The sequence below is a fragment of the Dasypus novemcinctus genome, chromosome 1, assembly GCF_030445035.2.
Source record: "Dasypus novemcinctus isolate mDasNov1 chromosome 1, mDasNov1.1.hap2, whole genome shotgun sequence".
Classification (NCBI taxonomy): Eukaryota; Metazoa; Chordata; class Mammalia; order Cingulata; family Dasypodidae; genus Dasypus; species Dasypus novemcinctus.
The window spans coordinates 199,069,587-199,086,751 of record NC_080673.1 but is presented as its reverse complement, the minus strand read 5'-3'; positions in this window follow the sequence as shown (position 1 = coordinate 199,086,751).

Below are 17,165 nucleotides of genomic sequence, written 5' to 3'. Positions count from 1 at the left end.
CTCTGTTCATTTTTTACCCTTCTGCTTTTTTTTTCTCTTCCCCTTTCCACTCCCTTTCCTTTCCTTAAACCTTAAATACCCTTAAAATGGGATTACAATATTTTCAAAAGCTGAAAAAAAGAAATGATATTCACTTGCCATGAAAGAAGAACACCTATCTCTGTGTTGAGGTCCAGAGAACACTTCCCAAGTCTTGAATCCAAAACTCATCCACTGACTCCTTCCATTGCCTTCCCCTCGACATGTCAGCTCCATGCCTTGGGACCTAAAGAACTATTAAAAGACCCAAGAACCTCCTCTTCATTTTTTAGTCTTTGTTCATTTCCAGTCTCCCACATTTGAAATTCTTTTATTTCCTACTCCTGCCTGCCATTTAGTACCTAGAGAGAGGAAGCAGAGAACACCTACCAGTCTCTCCCCACTTGTTGCAAAATCCTCACAACCTCATCTTTCTCTGGAATTCTCCGCATCCCACTGTATTATAAACTGTTCCCCTACCCCATCTTCTTGGGGTTATTGAATTGAAATCATGGCAGACTCTAGGGCGAGAATCTTATAAATATTTGAAGAATTGCTCTCTTTTCATGTCCTGTTTGAAGAATATTTTCCTTTTCATGTTCTTTCCTTCCTTTAATTAGTTTATTTTCTGTGGAGTGCTGGAAAGCAAAGTCACTCTGTTAACATATATTAAAATGTTTTCCTGACATTTGAAGAATTATTTTCAATAACATCTATAATTTTCTGTCATTCTTGGTAGTATATGGTAGAAAAACAAAACTAAAGAAAACTTAATGTCTCTTAGAGCTTTGTAATAAAATATTAGTATATATAAATTTAGATTCAGAAAATAGGTTTTGAGCATTTATGTGTACAGGCTATTGTGTTTTGCAAATACTAGCTTAATAATAACAACCACTATCATTTAAATGGACTGGGCACTATACTAATTCTGTTATTCTATTTAATCCTTTCTCCAAAAGATATGTATTATTATAATGTCCATTTGTGTGAAGGGAATCAGGTTTAGAGAAAGAAGCTGAGCAATTTAGGTTCATGCAGCCTATTGGAAACAGGATTTTGAGTGTGGGTCCAGCCGACTCCAGCTTTATGTTCAGCTGTGGGAATAAGTGTTCCGCTTAATAATACTGCAAAAATAACTAGTTAATGTGTCCGTTACTGTTTTAAGCAGTTGACAAGTATATGAGTAAAGAACTTTTATTGTCTCCATTCATAGAAGAGGAAACTGAATAGGTTAAATAATTTGGCATTAAATACCATGTTAAGCAATTTGCCTGAGGTCATGTGCAGGTAAAGGGTATATATGGGATAAATTGTAGATAAACTGGCCAAAGTTGCGTTTTTACTCCCTGTGCTGTCTGGCCTCTGACTATACGAATCACTTTCTAGTCCACTTCTCATCTATACTGTGGAGAGGCCTCAAACTGCACTGCAGAATGCTGTGCAAGAACTGTGATTGTTGATGCATTGAACTACATGAGCAACAAGAGGGAAATAGTGAAGTAAAGTACAGCCTTTTCATCTGATAGGATATCCCACAGCAACTTTAAAATAAAAGTTTGGTAGATATTTAATGATAATCTAAAATACTCATGAAATCATTCTAAGAGAAAATATTAGAATATATGTGATTCAAACATATCAGTGTTTATTTCCACATATAAATATAGTCATAAGAAAAATAGTCTGGAGAACGTGTATTAAAATGTTAATATATTGGTTATCTCTGGGTTGGAAATTTTGTTTCTTTTGCCACTTTTTCTTTGTTTTTGCATTATCTACAAGAAACATATATAGGCACTATAGTAAATAGTAAGCTAAACCAAATTGCAAATAATTTGGGGCAACAAGATACATTGTGGAAGAATTGGAATTGGTCCCAGGAACTAGTGAATAAAAAACAAAACCAAAATAATAAAAAGCCCTCATCCATGGTCCTATGAAGGAGTATAAGTTAGAGAAATAGCAGATTTTGTAGGGTTTTGGCTGGAAGGAGCCAGATAAGGATATTTTGAGTTGCAGTGGATGTATTTGGTGGGGTTGGAGAAGGTAGGATAGTGTTGAAGAGGAAGTTACAAACCACACATTATGAAGACGCATCCTGTTCAAGAGAGTTCAATGTTGCAGTCTTCTGAGAAGCCAAAAAGATAACTCAGCATTTTGTGACCTAATAGTCCAAGCTTATTTTCCTTCATTAAGTTTTTTCAGGTGTCAAGTGGAAACATTGGACTGGGCCAGATTCCTACCTCTCCAGCTATCTAACCCAACCAGAACGAATTCATGCCTCCCTAAGAAGGAGATGACCCATCATGTCCTGACAACAAACAATTACTTCCAGGTTGTGCAGCAGCCTCCCCTATCAAACTTAATGTATGGAGCCAGAGTGATTATCACTCCAAAGAAATTTACATGCATGCCTATAAAAGACCAGAGTTTACTTGGGCCACTTTAAGTGAGAAAGAAGTTGTGAAGATGCACATGGACCAGAACCAGGCTGAGATCTAGAAGGCTGATCAGGAACCAAGGCAGATCCAGTGACTAGCTAAGCTCTTTTCCTTTCATTCACATTTTTAGGATGCCTCTACTTCACATTGTGCATCTGCTCCAACTTCCTCTTGCTACCAGCTGTGTTTTTCAACCTTTGTTCATCTATTTCATAGGCTACTCATCCCTTAGTCTCATGGAGGCACAACCTCTTCCCATTCATGTCTTTATCTATTGTGGTTTTGAGTTGCTGCTTCCATTGCTAATGCTGCTTTTCCACAATATCTCTCAATTTGAAATCTAGGGAAAGAAAGGATTTGATTGGCCCAGTCTGACTTTCTACTTCAATGCAATCTGATAGAGCACTACTGGCCATTGGTTGGTTGCCCTGGTCACTCATTCATCCATGTCTCTTCTTCAGGTAGTGGTGGGCATTTTTCCTTCATAGGACATGGTAGGCACTGTGTGTTTTCTACAAAGTTTATGCAGGAAAGAAGACTACTTTCCTTAAGAAAAGAGCATTTTTATGGCAGTCACTTAGAGCCAAATGGATTGCTTTATTAGAATCCAAAATTGATCTCTTGACCATAAATGGGATAAACCAGTCTGGGATGGGATAAACTAGTCTGTCATAGATGGGTAGCTCATTTCAGTATATGAGAACAGAGCTAGGGCAAGTCAGGGCAAGAATCTAATGATCTTCCTTTTGGGTTATGGGATTAGGAGAAATTGCCAGGTTTTTAATTATTGATGCATCCCTTTCAAGGACTGAACATTTATTTTCATAATGTATACGAAATATAGCTTGTACTTGGTTAAAGTGATTTTGGAGGGTAGTTTTGAGGGAACCTCCAAAAGAAAATCTACCTTGACCTTATGTGAGCTTGGTACATCTCTCTTCTGATTACCAAGTTGTGGGTCCAAAAATTTGAGACAAGAGTTGGCCTAATTGGGGATACTGCCCACGAAAATGAATTGCACAGCTGGGACCCTTGCAACTGCCGGGGCTAATTAGCAGGAATTAGCTTTGAACTTTTTGCTCTGTTGTGCTTCTGGGCAGATATTAAATGATTGAATCAAGTCCAAAAGCACTAGAAGGACCCAAGTGTTAGGACATATTTCCTAAGGGTGTGCGTGTGTGCCTGTGCTAATGAAGAGTGGGAGGACAGAGGCTTTCAAATGGGTCTCCAGACTTGGAAGAAGTCTATTGCTATTCTAGGCATAGAGGACTTTGATTTTATTTTTTTAATCATAATACACAGGCAAGACTAGGGGAATGTTGGGGTAGCAGGGAGAAGAAATGCTTAACTCAAGGAAGATCATGTGGATTATACACTCTTGGTTTTAATTCAGTTAAGAAGGATTTGAGAAAAGATTATGCACATTTTGAAGGTATGAAACCTTTCATTTTCTTCTATTTTCCTTTCCATCTCCAGACTCTCTTTTTAGTCTAGCCCTGAATTCCAATTCTACTTATGCCACTTACTTTCAGTTAACTTCTATAATCATCAGTTCTTTCATTTATCTACCTTGTTTTTGTTTTTTGTTTGTTTGTTTTATTTTTACAGCTATCATCTGATTCAAATGACATCTTCTCAATATGTTTCTTGATGTACCAGTTACCTATTTTTTTGTAACTTAAAACTCCAAAACTCAGTGGTTTAAAACAATAATTTAGTATGATCTTCTAAGAGTCTATAGAACTGGGCTCAGCTGAACAGTTTTTGCTTGGATTCTCTCATGCAGTTGCAGTCAGAGGAAAGCTGAGGCTGGAGTTATCTATGTTTCTTCACAGGCAGGTATGAAACTTGAGCTGAAACTCCTGAGGGCTGGTCAGGCTTCTCCCCAGTAGCCTCTCTTATGCCTCTCTGAAGCTTTTCACATCATGAGGGTCTCGGGGTGTTCAGACTTCTACTGTGGCAGCAGGATTCTTGTAGAGCAATTGTTCCAAGAGACCCAGGGAGATGCCACAAGGCTTTCAAGGACCTAGCTTCAGAGGTCTCATAATGTCACTTCTGTCATATTCTGATGACTGTGCAGTTCACTAAGGCTAGCCCATAATCAAGGGCCTACATATGAGTTGTAACATGCATATTGAAGGAGGGAAGGATTTGATGGTATCATCTTTGGAGACTAACAACCACACTGTGGTATGTTTCTCCTAATTTCCCTTCCTTCCTTCCTTCCTTCCTTCCTTCCTTCCTTCCTTCCTTCCTTCCTTCCTTCCTTCCTTCCTTCCTTCCTTCCTTCCATCCATCTTTACTCCATGCTTTCATTAAACAAATAAGCACTGATGGCCTACAATGAGCCAATTACTCTGCTGGGTGCGGGTGATGTAATGCTGAAAGATCAGATAAAGCCCTCAAATCTTGTAAAGATGATAGATTAGTAGAGGAGACAGAGACATCAACAAATAATCAAACACATGTATAGTTTAAAACCGTGATAGGTATAATTTATCAAAATACGGTATGTGACTGGAACATCTCATTCTGATTGATGGTAGGTTATGAAAATCCCTTTTGGGAGAAAGTCAGTGGAAGTGAGTGGAAGTTGATAGAAGGGAGGAAATACCCTTCCAAGTAGGGAGAGCAACATACAACAACTCAGTCCTTGCTGAGATATAACCATACAAGAGAGGCTTTTCCTGAACAACCTCCTTCAAATATAATTTGTATTACTTCCTCCTGGGTTCCCAACCATTTCTGTCTGCTTGATTTTTCAATATGGCATTTAATACATGTGATATACTATTTATTTCATTTATTTCTGGGCTTCTTTATTATCTGTCTCACCCTTTAGTGTGCAAGTTTCAGCAAAGTGAGCATGTTTTTCTATTTTGCTCACTGTAGTATTGGTAACACTTAGAGAAGTGCCTGGCACATAAGAAGTCAAAATACTTCTGAGTGTATTAATTGTTTTCAGTGTCTTAATTGTTTTCAGCTTACTTAATAAAATCTTTGCTGTGTTTCTTATATTGAAGACCATTTTTATACTCAATATCTTATTTTCTGTGTATCAAGAGCCTAATAAAGATGTCAAGGAAGCCTAGTTTCTATCCCGCATCCTACTTGCTAACTACTTGCTCAACCCTGTACAAATCACCTGGCCTCCTTCTGTCAGTTCTCTCATTCTTAGAACAAAGTTGTATCCTTCTTGTCCAAGCACAGCAAAATTCTTTGGTTTTTGTTTGGAAAAATCAGTAGAAAGTAACCCAAGAAAAATCAGTAGAAATTGGCTTAATTCACATAAGAGATGGCCAAGGGTAAAAGAGAGGATTTGGGAAGGAACAGGCCTTATAGGGCATGCTCCATAGGGTGCCCTGTGTTTTTTTCATAAAAAAAGGGAAAGAAGAAAAAGGCTTCTTCTTTTGGAAGTTGGGTACTGGGAGCCGAAATAAAATGGGTGCCTGAGAGTCATCCTAAATAAGAGGAACTCCTTTCAGTTACTGGTTGAGGTTTGTTTCCAGGGTGGGGTGGTAGTGGTAGCATGTTATATAAACTCCTGGCACTTCCAGACTACTGTGTTCATGAACAAAGTGGGTTCTGGAGACCAGAGATGGCCTCAGATAAAGAAATGTAGATGTTGACAGTTGAAAATGAACAAAAAACCCCAAATGGCTAAAAATCAAAGATAAAGAGAAATTCCTAAAATCAGCTGGAGCAGAGGGGGACATATTAAAAAACAGGGGAATATTAATAATAAAAATGGCTAATATATTATCAGAAAAAATGGAAGGCAGAAGAAACTGAAATGGCAACTTTAAAGTTCTGAGAGAGAAAAAAACAACAGCTTTCAAACCATAAGTCTGTCTAGAGCATATCAACAAATATTAAAAAGACATTTTCAGATCAACCAAATCTGAGAATTCAATTAATCATGAGCAAATCTCCACTACAAGAAATGTCAAAGGATATTTATATAGGCTGTCTTCACCAGTGCAATAGGGCAAGAAAAAATAAAGATAAAAGGCATAAAATTGGGATAAAAAAATCAGAACTGTCTTTATTTACAGATGACTGTAAAACAGATAATTGTGTGCTTTCAAAATCCAAAGGCAACTACAAAATATAAGACCTAATAAGTGACTAAAAATGGTCTCAGAATAAACACTAAATATAAAAATTTTAGTTGTATTTCTATGTATTTGACTCAAATACTTGGAAAATGAAATATATATATGCTGCCATAACCCACTGAATGCACTGGGAGGGAGTATAAACTACAGCGTAAACTATAATCCATGCTGTGTAGCGGTTTTCCAAAATGTATTCATCAAATGCAATGAATTTACCACACTAAGGAAAGAAGTTGTTGATGTGGGAGGAGTGGGAGGTGTGGGGAGGGGGTATATGGGAAGCTCTTATATATATATATATATATTTTTTAAAGATTTATTTATTTATTTCTCCCCCCTTCCTCCCACCCCGCCCCGGTTGTCTGTTCTCTGTGTCTATTTGCTGTGTGTTCTTCTTAGTCCGCTTCTGTTGTTGTCAGCGGCACGGGAATCTGTGTTTCTTTATGTTGCGTCATCTTGTTGTGTCAACTCTCTGTGTGTGCAGCCTCATTCCTGGGCAGGCTGAACTTTCTTTCACTCTGGGTGGCTCTCCTTACAGGGTGCACTCTTTGCGCATGGGACTCCCCTATGCGGGGACACCTCTGCGTGGCAGGGCACTCCTTGCACGCATCAGCACTGCATGAAAGCCAGCTCCACATGGGACAAGAAGACCCAGGGTTTGAACCGCCGACCTCCCATGTGGTAGACTGGATGCCCTAACCCCTGGGCCAGGTCCACTTCCCTCTTATATTTTTTAATGTAACATTTTGTGTGATCTCTGTATCTTTAAAAAAAGATAATAAAAAAGTAAAAAAACCCCACAAAAGCTGCTAAAAAATTAATAATATTGAAGCAGCATTAAAATACATAAAATAGCTAGTGATAAAGCTAGCAAAAGCTATATAATACCACTATGATGAAAACCAGAAAATATTGCTAAAAGGAATTTAGTAAAAAGACCTAAATTAATGAAGATATATACCATACTTATGGGCTGGAAGACTCAAAGTAAAGAGGTCAATTCTCTAAAAATTAATCTGTAAATTAATTCCAGCTTGATTTTTGCAGAAATTTGATCAGCTGATATTAATAATTATCTCAAAAAAGAGATAAATAGGAGAACTTACATTATATTGTTTGAAGACTCACTTAAAAAGCTATAGTAATTAAGATAGTGTGTTACCAACATAAGCAGGAAAATGAGTCAATAGAACATAATGGATGTCCATATATAGACCAGTTATGGAGTCAAGAATTATACATTCAAATGATCTTTAAGCTGCCAAAGTAATCAAGGTGAAATGAGATATGTTTTCAGTAATGATTCTGGAAACATGGATAACTCTGTGGTAAAAAATAAAAGAAGAGTTTGTGCCATACCTCACACATAACTTAAGATAGATTACAGTCCTAAATGTAAAAGATAACATAAAAATTATCTTAGAAGGTGGCAGACTTGGCCCAGTGGTTAGGGCATCTGTCTACCACTTGGGAGGTCCACGGTTCAAACCCCGGGCCTCCTTGACCCGTGTGCAGCTGGCCCATGCACAGTGCTGATGCGTGCAAGGAGTACCATGCCACGCAGGGGTGTCCCCCGCTTAGGGGAGCCCCACGCGCAAGGAGTGTACCCCGAAAGGAGCCGCCCAGCGCGAAAGAAAGTGCAGCCTGCCCAGGAATGGTGCCGCACACACAGAGAGATGACACAACAAGATGACGCAACAAAAAAAAGAAACACAGATTCCCATACCGCTGATGACAACAGAAGTGGGCGAAGACGATGACACAGCAAAGAGACACAGAGAACAGACAACTGGGGTAGGGGGAAGGGAAGAGGAATAAATAAATTTAAAAAAAATTATCTTAGGAGAAGATATGGGAAAATATCTTTGTGACCTTGGTCTGGGCAAAGTTTTCTTAAAATGCTAGAAGCAATAACACTAAAAGAAAAAAATCAATTGACAAACTGGACTTCATCAAAAATGAAAACAGAGCTTATTAAAAAGGCATCTTTGCCAATGGAAAGGAAGGCCAAAGGTAGGAAAAATTATTTGCAATCAAACATCTGACAAGACACTTTTATCTGTAATATATAACAGAGTCCTATAACTCAATAATAAAAAAACAGACAACATTTAATTAATGGGAAAGACTGGGCAGAACTTTCACAAAGGAGGATAAATGAAAAATATAAGCACATGAGGAGATATTCATCAAAGTTAGACATCAGGGAAATGCATATTGAGATCACAATGATATATATCACTATACACCAAATAGAATGGCAAAAATTAAATTAAAATAATGAAATCTGGGGAGAATGCAGAGCAATTGCAACTCTCATACATTGCTAGTTATGCAAATACTTTGGAAAAATGTATGACAATTCCTTATAATGTTAAATACACATTGACTTTATAATCTAGCAATTTCTCCCCTAGAAAGTTACCTCAAAGAAATAAAATCATGTGTACTACAAAAGCAATTTGTGTAAGAATATTGACTGCAAGTTTATTCATAATAGGGGGAAAAATCCTAGAAAAGCTCCAGATGTCAAACAGGAGGACTGATAAACATAAGAAACATCAAAGTATCAATACATGGAATGTGGGTGAAAAACAGAACAGAAAAGCCAGATCCAAATGAGTACATACTATATATTTCTATTTATATGAAATTCAAGAAGAGGTAAGACAAAACTGTGGTGTTAGAAATTAAGGGGGAGTCTAGAGGTGGGAGGCTGAAGTCAGTTTGATTGGAAAGGGGCCTGAGGGAAGAAGGTTCTGGTGTTATGGAAATGCTGTGTGTCTTGGTTGTGGTTGTGTTTATAGAAATGAATACATCTGTCAAATGCTTCAAACTGTACACTTGAAATCTGTGCATTTTAAATCTATGTAACATTAATACCTCAGTTACTTAAAAAATAAATAATGAAAAAACAATAAGCAAAGGAAACAAAAAGTAATCATATCCCTTGATACTGATATGAGCATGCGTTTAGTAAACTCACTCTCCTGTCCACCTAAGTAGTACTGGAGATGCTGTGAATTTGGCTGACTTTCCAGAATCATGCAAGCTTATCAGCTAGCTATGACTAAGATGGGGTTTCAGTGAGAACACCTGACACATGATGACTGGTCTCAGAGCTATGCAAAGTGCTTTTCAGAATAGATGCTGGGAAAAGAAACAAGAGAGAACAATACCACAGTCCTTGTGGTATTAATTGTGTGAAAGTCACTGGTTTGGGTTTTCTACCTCCCTTTGCTTTTCTTATAGAAAGCCACCTAAAGAGGTGCCCAACTGGGGAGTCAGAGAAGATCCAAAGTTGAAATGCAGCCTGCCCCATCACCTTTTCTCTTATTGGCAGCCTTGGCAGTGATGAAGAGACCATCAGCTCAGGAGAGCTAAGCATCACAGGGAGGTGGCAGCCACCACTGGGGTGGAATCATAATGAAACAATCTCAAGTCTTTACACATCTTAAGCAAAATTTCTTTGCTTGTTCTTGGACCTGCTTTTAAAATGGAAGGCAAATACAGATGCCTATTTCCTCAGTACAGCTGACACTGGACCATCTGACACTGACACATCTCTGGTGGCTGTGTAAAGCCACCATGTGCACACTTAATGTGTGTTGGTGGCTGTCTTTTCTGGATTTCAAGTGCACTGTGAATAAGGGACCCATGCCAATTCTCCTGCAGTCTTTTGGACTTGGATCTTTCTAATATCATTGGAAGCTCTCTGCTCACTCACTGGTAGTGATATAGTTCTCAGATGGCTTTGATAGAGTAGAGTTGAGCCCTGGGGTTTGAGTTTTGCCACCAACTGCCATTACCTTTCCTCCAAAGTGTCCCTGACTGTGAAACGATGTGCCATATCAAAGATCAACAAGTCTGAGAAAGAGTAAGTCTTTGGAAAGATGTGGATAAGATCCAAACCCTGATTCCACAGCTAACCTAGTCAAACTATTTACTGACTGAGTCTGCAGTGGGTATACTAACACCTACCTCACAGGGTGGTGATAAGGAAAGAAAAACAATGTATATGTAATGCAAACTGCCTCAAATGATACCAGTTTTTAAGTGTCCTTTAGACCATACCTCTTGCTGTGTCTCCTAGTGTTTTATGCAGAAAAGTCTGTGGAAGGCTAAGAAATTGAAAAGATCCATATGATTTCAAGAATACCTCCCTGTCCCTCAACACAAAGATCATATACTCACTCACTTATTCACACACTCACTCATATCTTGCAGTCCTTTATTAATTCATGTTACATATTCTGTGGCTGGTTACTTTATAGAAGTCACTAATGAAAGAAGATTCTTCATATCAAGACTTTCTAAGTAATTCTTATTATTGCAGCTTATATTTGAGTACAATTTTTAAACTTTCAGGTTGCTTTATATGAATACTGCAATCATACAGTTTATTGAAAAAAAGTAGGAGACTTTCAGGAGTAAAAGTGAATAATAATTAAGCTGGGACAATTAAAAAAAAACTGGGATTGACCTGGGTCCGTTGGATATCTGATTGTCCCATACATGAGCCAGAGATCTATTTAGGTCAAGTTCTAGCCACCTCCTTATTAGATGATGAAATTGAGAATCAGAAAGATGACATGACTTGCTCAAGATCATCTAATTAGTAAGGGACAGAGTCAGAGTTTAAAGGCAGATATTCCAAAGCCAATACCTGTAACTTTTCTAGAAAAATAAAATTTATTTTGAGAAAGACAGTGGGAACATCCACCTTCTTAACTTTTGTTAGAATTTTGCTGTATTATGTATTGTACTGGCAAAATGCAAAGACGTCCTCCTATATAGCTTTTTGACTTAGGCTTCATTGTAATCAGACTTGAGAAGCACCATAACTATCTTTGACCACTGGGGCACTGTTAAATGCTGTACAGCTTTATGGAAATTCAAATCTCCCCAGCTTGCAGTAATCCTTGCTTCGGAGCTGAAGTACAGTCTCTTTTTTTTTTTTTTTTTTAATATTTATTTATTATTATTATTTTTAATTACAATTAAAAAAAAATATATGAGGTCCCATTCAACCCCACCGCCCCCGCCCCCCACTCCCCCCACAGCAACACTCTCTCCCATCATCGTGATACATCCATTGCACCTGGTAAGTTCATCTCTGAGCATCACTGCACCCCATAGTCAGTCTCTTAGCCTGATACTTAATGCCCATCATGATTAGAAAGGAACTCTTATCTTCTCTCCATGCTTTCAGAGTGAAAGGAGCTTCCACTGCCCTCTTCCGCAGGCAGAGGTGTAATGGAACATTTCTGCTCTCCCTCTTTATCTCTCTTTACCCCATGTCATCAAAGGACACCTGGACAGAGCCAGGACCTGCCATCTGGAGCAAGTCAGTGCATCCAAGCAGGCTCTCCATCCTAACCTCCTTATGGTCCTACTGGCATGATTAAGCAGCCAAACCCAGGTCTCAGATTTCCAGATGGGAAAAGGTAAACTCCACTGTGGCTGCCATTGCAGCATGTACCCAAGACCTCTGACTTGGAATCAGAGAATTTGTAAAAGTTTATAGAATTTATGCTTATTTCTTCTTTGGCTAACTTCCATGCACATTGGCTTTATAGGCCAGAAAGGATAAAGAGATTGATGCTCCCCAAGATATCCAACTTATTTTGTCATCAAAACCACAAAATCACTTGTCAATTTTAATCACATTCCAGAGTCTATGTCCCCATAACTTTTCAACTCCCTTTCCTTAAATGACTCTGGCTGGTGCAAAGGGCAGCATCTCTATTTGTGTGCCAGATTCCCTCTCTTCTCACTGACTGTTATGGGTTGAATTGCTCCTTCTCAAAAGATATGCTGTTTTAGTTTGCTAGGTTGCCGGAATGCAATATACTGGAAATGGATCGGCTTTTACAAAGGGGATTTACTAGGTTGCAAGCTAACAGTTTTGCAGCTGAGAAAAAATTCCAGATAAAGGCATCATCAGGCAGTGCTTTCTCCCCAAAGACTGGCTGCCAGTGATCCTGGACTCCTCTCTCACATGGCAAGGCACATGGCAGCATCTGCTGGTTTCTCCCTTTGTTGCTTTCAGCTTCTGACTTTCCCTGGCTTTCTTTCTCTTTCATGCCATTTCTCCCTCTGTGTTTCTGTCTGCATTAATCCTGTTTATAAAGGACTCTACAAAGAGGATTAAGACCCACCCTGGGTTGTGTCTTACTGAAATAACCTAATCAAAATGTCCCACCTGCCATAAATTCACACCCATAAGAATGGACTAACTACAGGGACATGATTTTTCTGGAGTCCATAAAAGCCTCAGACTTTCACATATATTGAAGTCATAAAACCAGTTACCTGTGAAAGTGACATTATTTGAAAATAGGGTCATTGCAAATGGAATTAATTAAGTTAAAATGAGGCTAAACTGGGCTAGGGTGGGCCTTAATCCAATATGACTGGTGTCCTTATAAGAAGGGGAGAGGAGACATGGGTAGACACAGAGAGAAGAATGCCATGGGACTATAGAGGCAATAAAGAGGGCCATGTGGAGATGGGGACTGAGATTGGAGTTGTGCTCCAAGCCCAGGAATTGCTGGCACTGCCAGAAAGTTAGGAAGAGGCATACAGCAGATACTTTCCTAAAGACATCAGAGGGAGCATGGCCCTGCTGACACCTTGATTTTGGACCTTTGTAATGGCAAACCTAGAAAACTATGACACCTGCCCAAGGACTAACTTCAGCAATTCTCACCTCTATTTATGCATTATCACTTCTCCTCCTCTCTACTATACTTTCTTCATTTCTTCATCAGTATGGAATATGCAATTATTTCAGATTTATGTATTTATTTCTCTCCCCTCCCCCCCCAGCCTCGGTTGTCTGTTCTCTGTGTCTATTTGCTGCGTCTCGTTTCTTTGTCTGCTACTGTTGTTGTCAGCGGCACAGGAATCTGTGTCTCTTTTTGTTAAGTCATCTTGTGTCAGCTCTCTGTGTGTGCGGCGCCATTCCTGGGCAGACTGCACTTTCTTTCACGCTGGGTGGCTCTCCTGGGCGCACTCCTTGCCCGTGGGGCATCCCTACACAGGGGACACCACTGCGTGGCACAGCACTCCTTGCGCGCATCAGCACTGCACATGGGCCAGCTCCACACGGGTCAAGGAGGCCCGGGGTTTGAACCGCGGAACTCCCATGTGGTAGACGGACGCCCTAACCGCTGGGCCAAGTCTGTTTCCCTTTTTTTTGTTTGTTTGGTTATTTTTTTTGCAATTATTTCTTATATATTAAAAAAAAACACAAAACTCTCTTGATCTTCCTTTCTTCTTCACTATTTTTCTTGATTTCATTGCAGCAAAACATCTCAAAATATGTGACTTAACTCATTTGCATCTAAATCTACTGCTTTCTTTCATCCTTGAAACCACTCCAATTAGACTTTTTCCCATAAATACAGAAAATATCTTGGTCAAGGACACTGATAACCTCCATGTTGCTAAATTCTGTGGTCAGATCTTAGTTGACTGGAAGGTAAATTCTATTAAGACAAGGATGCTTGATTTTTCACTAATATATTCCTACACCCTAGGACAGTGGCTAGCAAAAGATAGGTCTTCCAATAATATTTGTTGAATTAACAAGTGCTCTTCTTTGATCCATTGCCAACCTTTGACATATTTGATTGTGTGCCACTTTCCCCTTTATACCTTACCTCCTCTTTGCTTCCAGATCACCACACTTTCTTGGATATCTCCCCACCTTGCTGGCTGTTCCTTCTCTGTCTCCTTTGCTGATTCCTGCTTATTTGCCCAACCTCTTAGTTTAAAGTGCCCAAGGACTCAGATCTTGGTCTCTTATCTGTCATATCTCTTCCCCTCTGATATCTCATCCAGTCTCACAGCTTTAAAACTCATCCATATGCTTGAGACTTCAAATGTTTTATCTTCAGTACAAACCTCTTTCTTGAATGCACTTAGTTGTTTAATTTTTCTCTAATAAAATATGTCCAGATACAAACTCTTAATTTGCTCCCAGAGATTCTTCTATTAATGTCCTATTTTCAGTCTAGCAGCAAAATTCTATCAGCTTTAATTTCAAAATATATCCAGGATCTGAACCTGTGAACCACCTCCTTTGTTTATACCTGGATCTCCCTCCTCTCCTTCAGATTTTTAATCAAATGTCACTTTTTCAGTGAGGCCTCTCTGCCACCATACTTAAATCTCAATTATTTGCCCCTTGAAATACCAAGCGATGGAAATCCCTATTCTTCAACCCCTATTTTAGCCATACTGTTCTCTATTCCACTTAACACTAATATATAATATGATTTATTTTAATAAAAATAAAATAACATTACTTATCATTCATCTCCCCCACTAGAATGTAGCTTCTTGAGTGCTTTTTGCTAATGACCATACCCACGGCATCCAGAGCACTGTCTGGCAGATAATTTTTTGATCAGTAAATTCTTTCTGAATAAACACATCCTTTTATACTTTAAGAAATAAAATTCCTATTTCATCTTTCATGTTCCTGCTCAAAAAATCATCTCTTTCCTAAAAATTTCTTAAGTCTCTTCCTTCCTTTGACCTTCCAATCTACTTAGCTTTTATATTTTATCTAATGTCATCTATCTACTAGACTCTGTAACATAAACATATTTCCTCATTTAGTAATTTGTTTCAACTGGTGGTAAATGTCTATGAACTCTCAATTCATGCTTTTGAACATAATAAATTCTCCCTAAATCCCTGTAACATGAAAATTATCATTTCTACAGCAACATAGAAAATGAGGCTCAATAGCAATAAGCATCTTGTAGGTTTTATAGCTGGTGAATGATAGGTTCAGAATGAAAATCAATGTCTCCTGACTCTAATTCTAGTGCTTTTTTCATTGTGTTACACTTGTTCAACCTTATTGGTCATAGTCTCAATCTAGAAGGAGAACAAGTTTCTTGCTTGAACAAAAAATAACAATCAAAAAGCAAATGCACTTTATCCTATAGGAGAAATATTGAGTTACCTGTATGACTTGGTGATAAGAGGCCATACATTTAGTATTGATTAACTGAAATCTTTCAGAACTCAAATTTGACTTTATGATTTTCTCTGGTAAATTTTTAGTGTGAGAAGAGATCAGATTAGAAGCAGTGAATGTGGAAAGGAAGGGCAAACTGGTACTGCCAAATGTCAAGCCAATAGAAATGGAAAAACAAAGAAAAGAAATGAGAGAGATGGTGGGAAAGATCAACCTCAAGGAAGAACAGTAGAAGGAATGTTAAAGGGAGAAAACTGAATCTTAAACATTTCTGTACTATAGATGAGGCGATTTTGCACAGGAAAGCGATAAAGCAACCAACTTAAATATTATGTTTAATGAGGCAGGGGCATGTGTAATATGATTTAAAAAAATAATTCCAACATATTGATCTTTTTATACATCATACTGTCTGTCACTAGTTCTTGGTTTGACTTGAAGAGAAATCAATTCAGGCTAAAAGAATACAATCTAACAGCATCTTAAAATCACATTGCAGGGACTTCATATTTGATCGAGGTAAAATAATAAAGACAGACTATCCTACTGTGAAACAACAACAACAAAAGACATAATGTTTTCCAAGACACTGGTTATCAGGCAAAAAAAGGCAGTGATCACTAAGAGACAGGAAATTCATGAGAAGAGTACTCTTCTTGCTTCAATAGTCTACCTGGAGAGAGGATCCAGGCTGTACTACAGGGAGGGAAACTCAGGTAGTTTCTGGTGGATTTGCTGAGTTGAGGAGATGGGGAAGGGAGGCCCAGGAGACCAAAGCACCTAGATTCCATAGGATAGAATATCACAGAAGAAAAAGCAATATAGAGCAAAAACTCTGAATATTACCAGAAGATTCCCCTTGAGTATAGAGCTAAGAATTGATCAGTGAATGTTGATCAGCACATATGAGTACATATGAGTACAGAAATTACCCATGCCAGAGAAAGAACCACCCAAACTGATCAGAGACTGCAGTACCCTCTCCTCACACAGAACTGGGGGGTCCCTGTTCACCAAGTAGATTGGAAAACCTCCTGATTCATGTGATGTTGGTAAGAAGACATTTATGTGTCTTGCCTCATAGTGGAAAAGAATTAGCCCTAAACAGTTTATTGCTTCAGTCTTCTTAGCAAACTATTTCTGGCTAATGTAACCACAACCCAGAACAAAGGTCAAAAATATTTATGAAATACAAAAATACCCAGCAGTAACAAGGTGAAATTCATGATGTCTGACATCCAGTCAAAATTACCAGGCAAACAAAGAAGCGGGGAAACAGAGCTCATAATTGGGAGGCAAATCAATCCAAGTTTCAGAACAGATGTAGTTCTTAGAATTAACACAAAGACATTAAACTGTTATTATAGTCCTATTCTACGTGCAAAAAAAATTAATTAATGACAAGGATGATTTAAAAATTACCCAAACAGGGAAGTGGACTTGGCCCAGTGGTTAGGGCATCCATCTACCACATGGGAGGTCCACAGTTCAAACCCCGGGCCTCCTTGACCTGTGTGGAGCTGGCCCATGTGCAGTGCTGATGCACACAAGGAGTGCCGTGCCATGCAGGGGTGTCCCCTGTGTAGG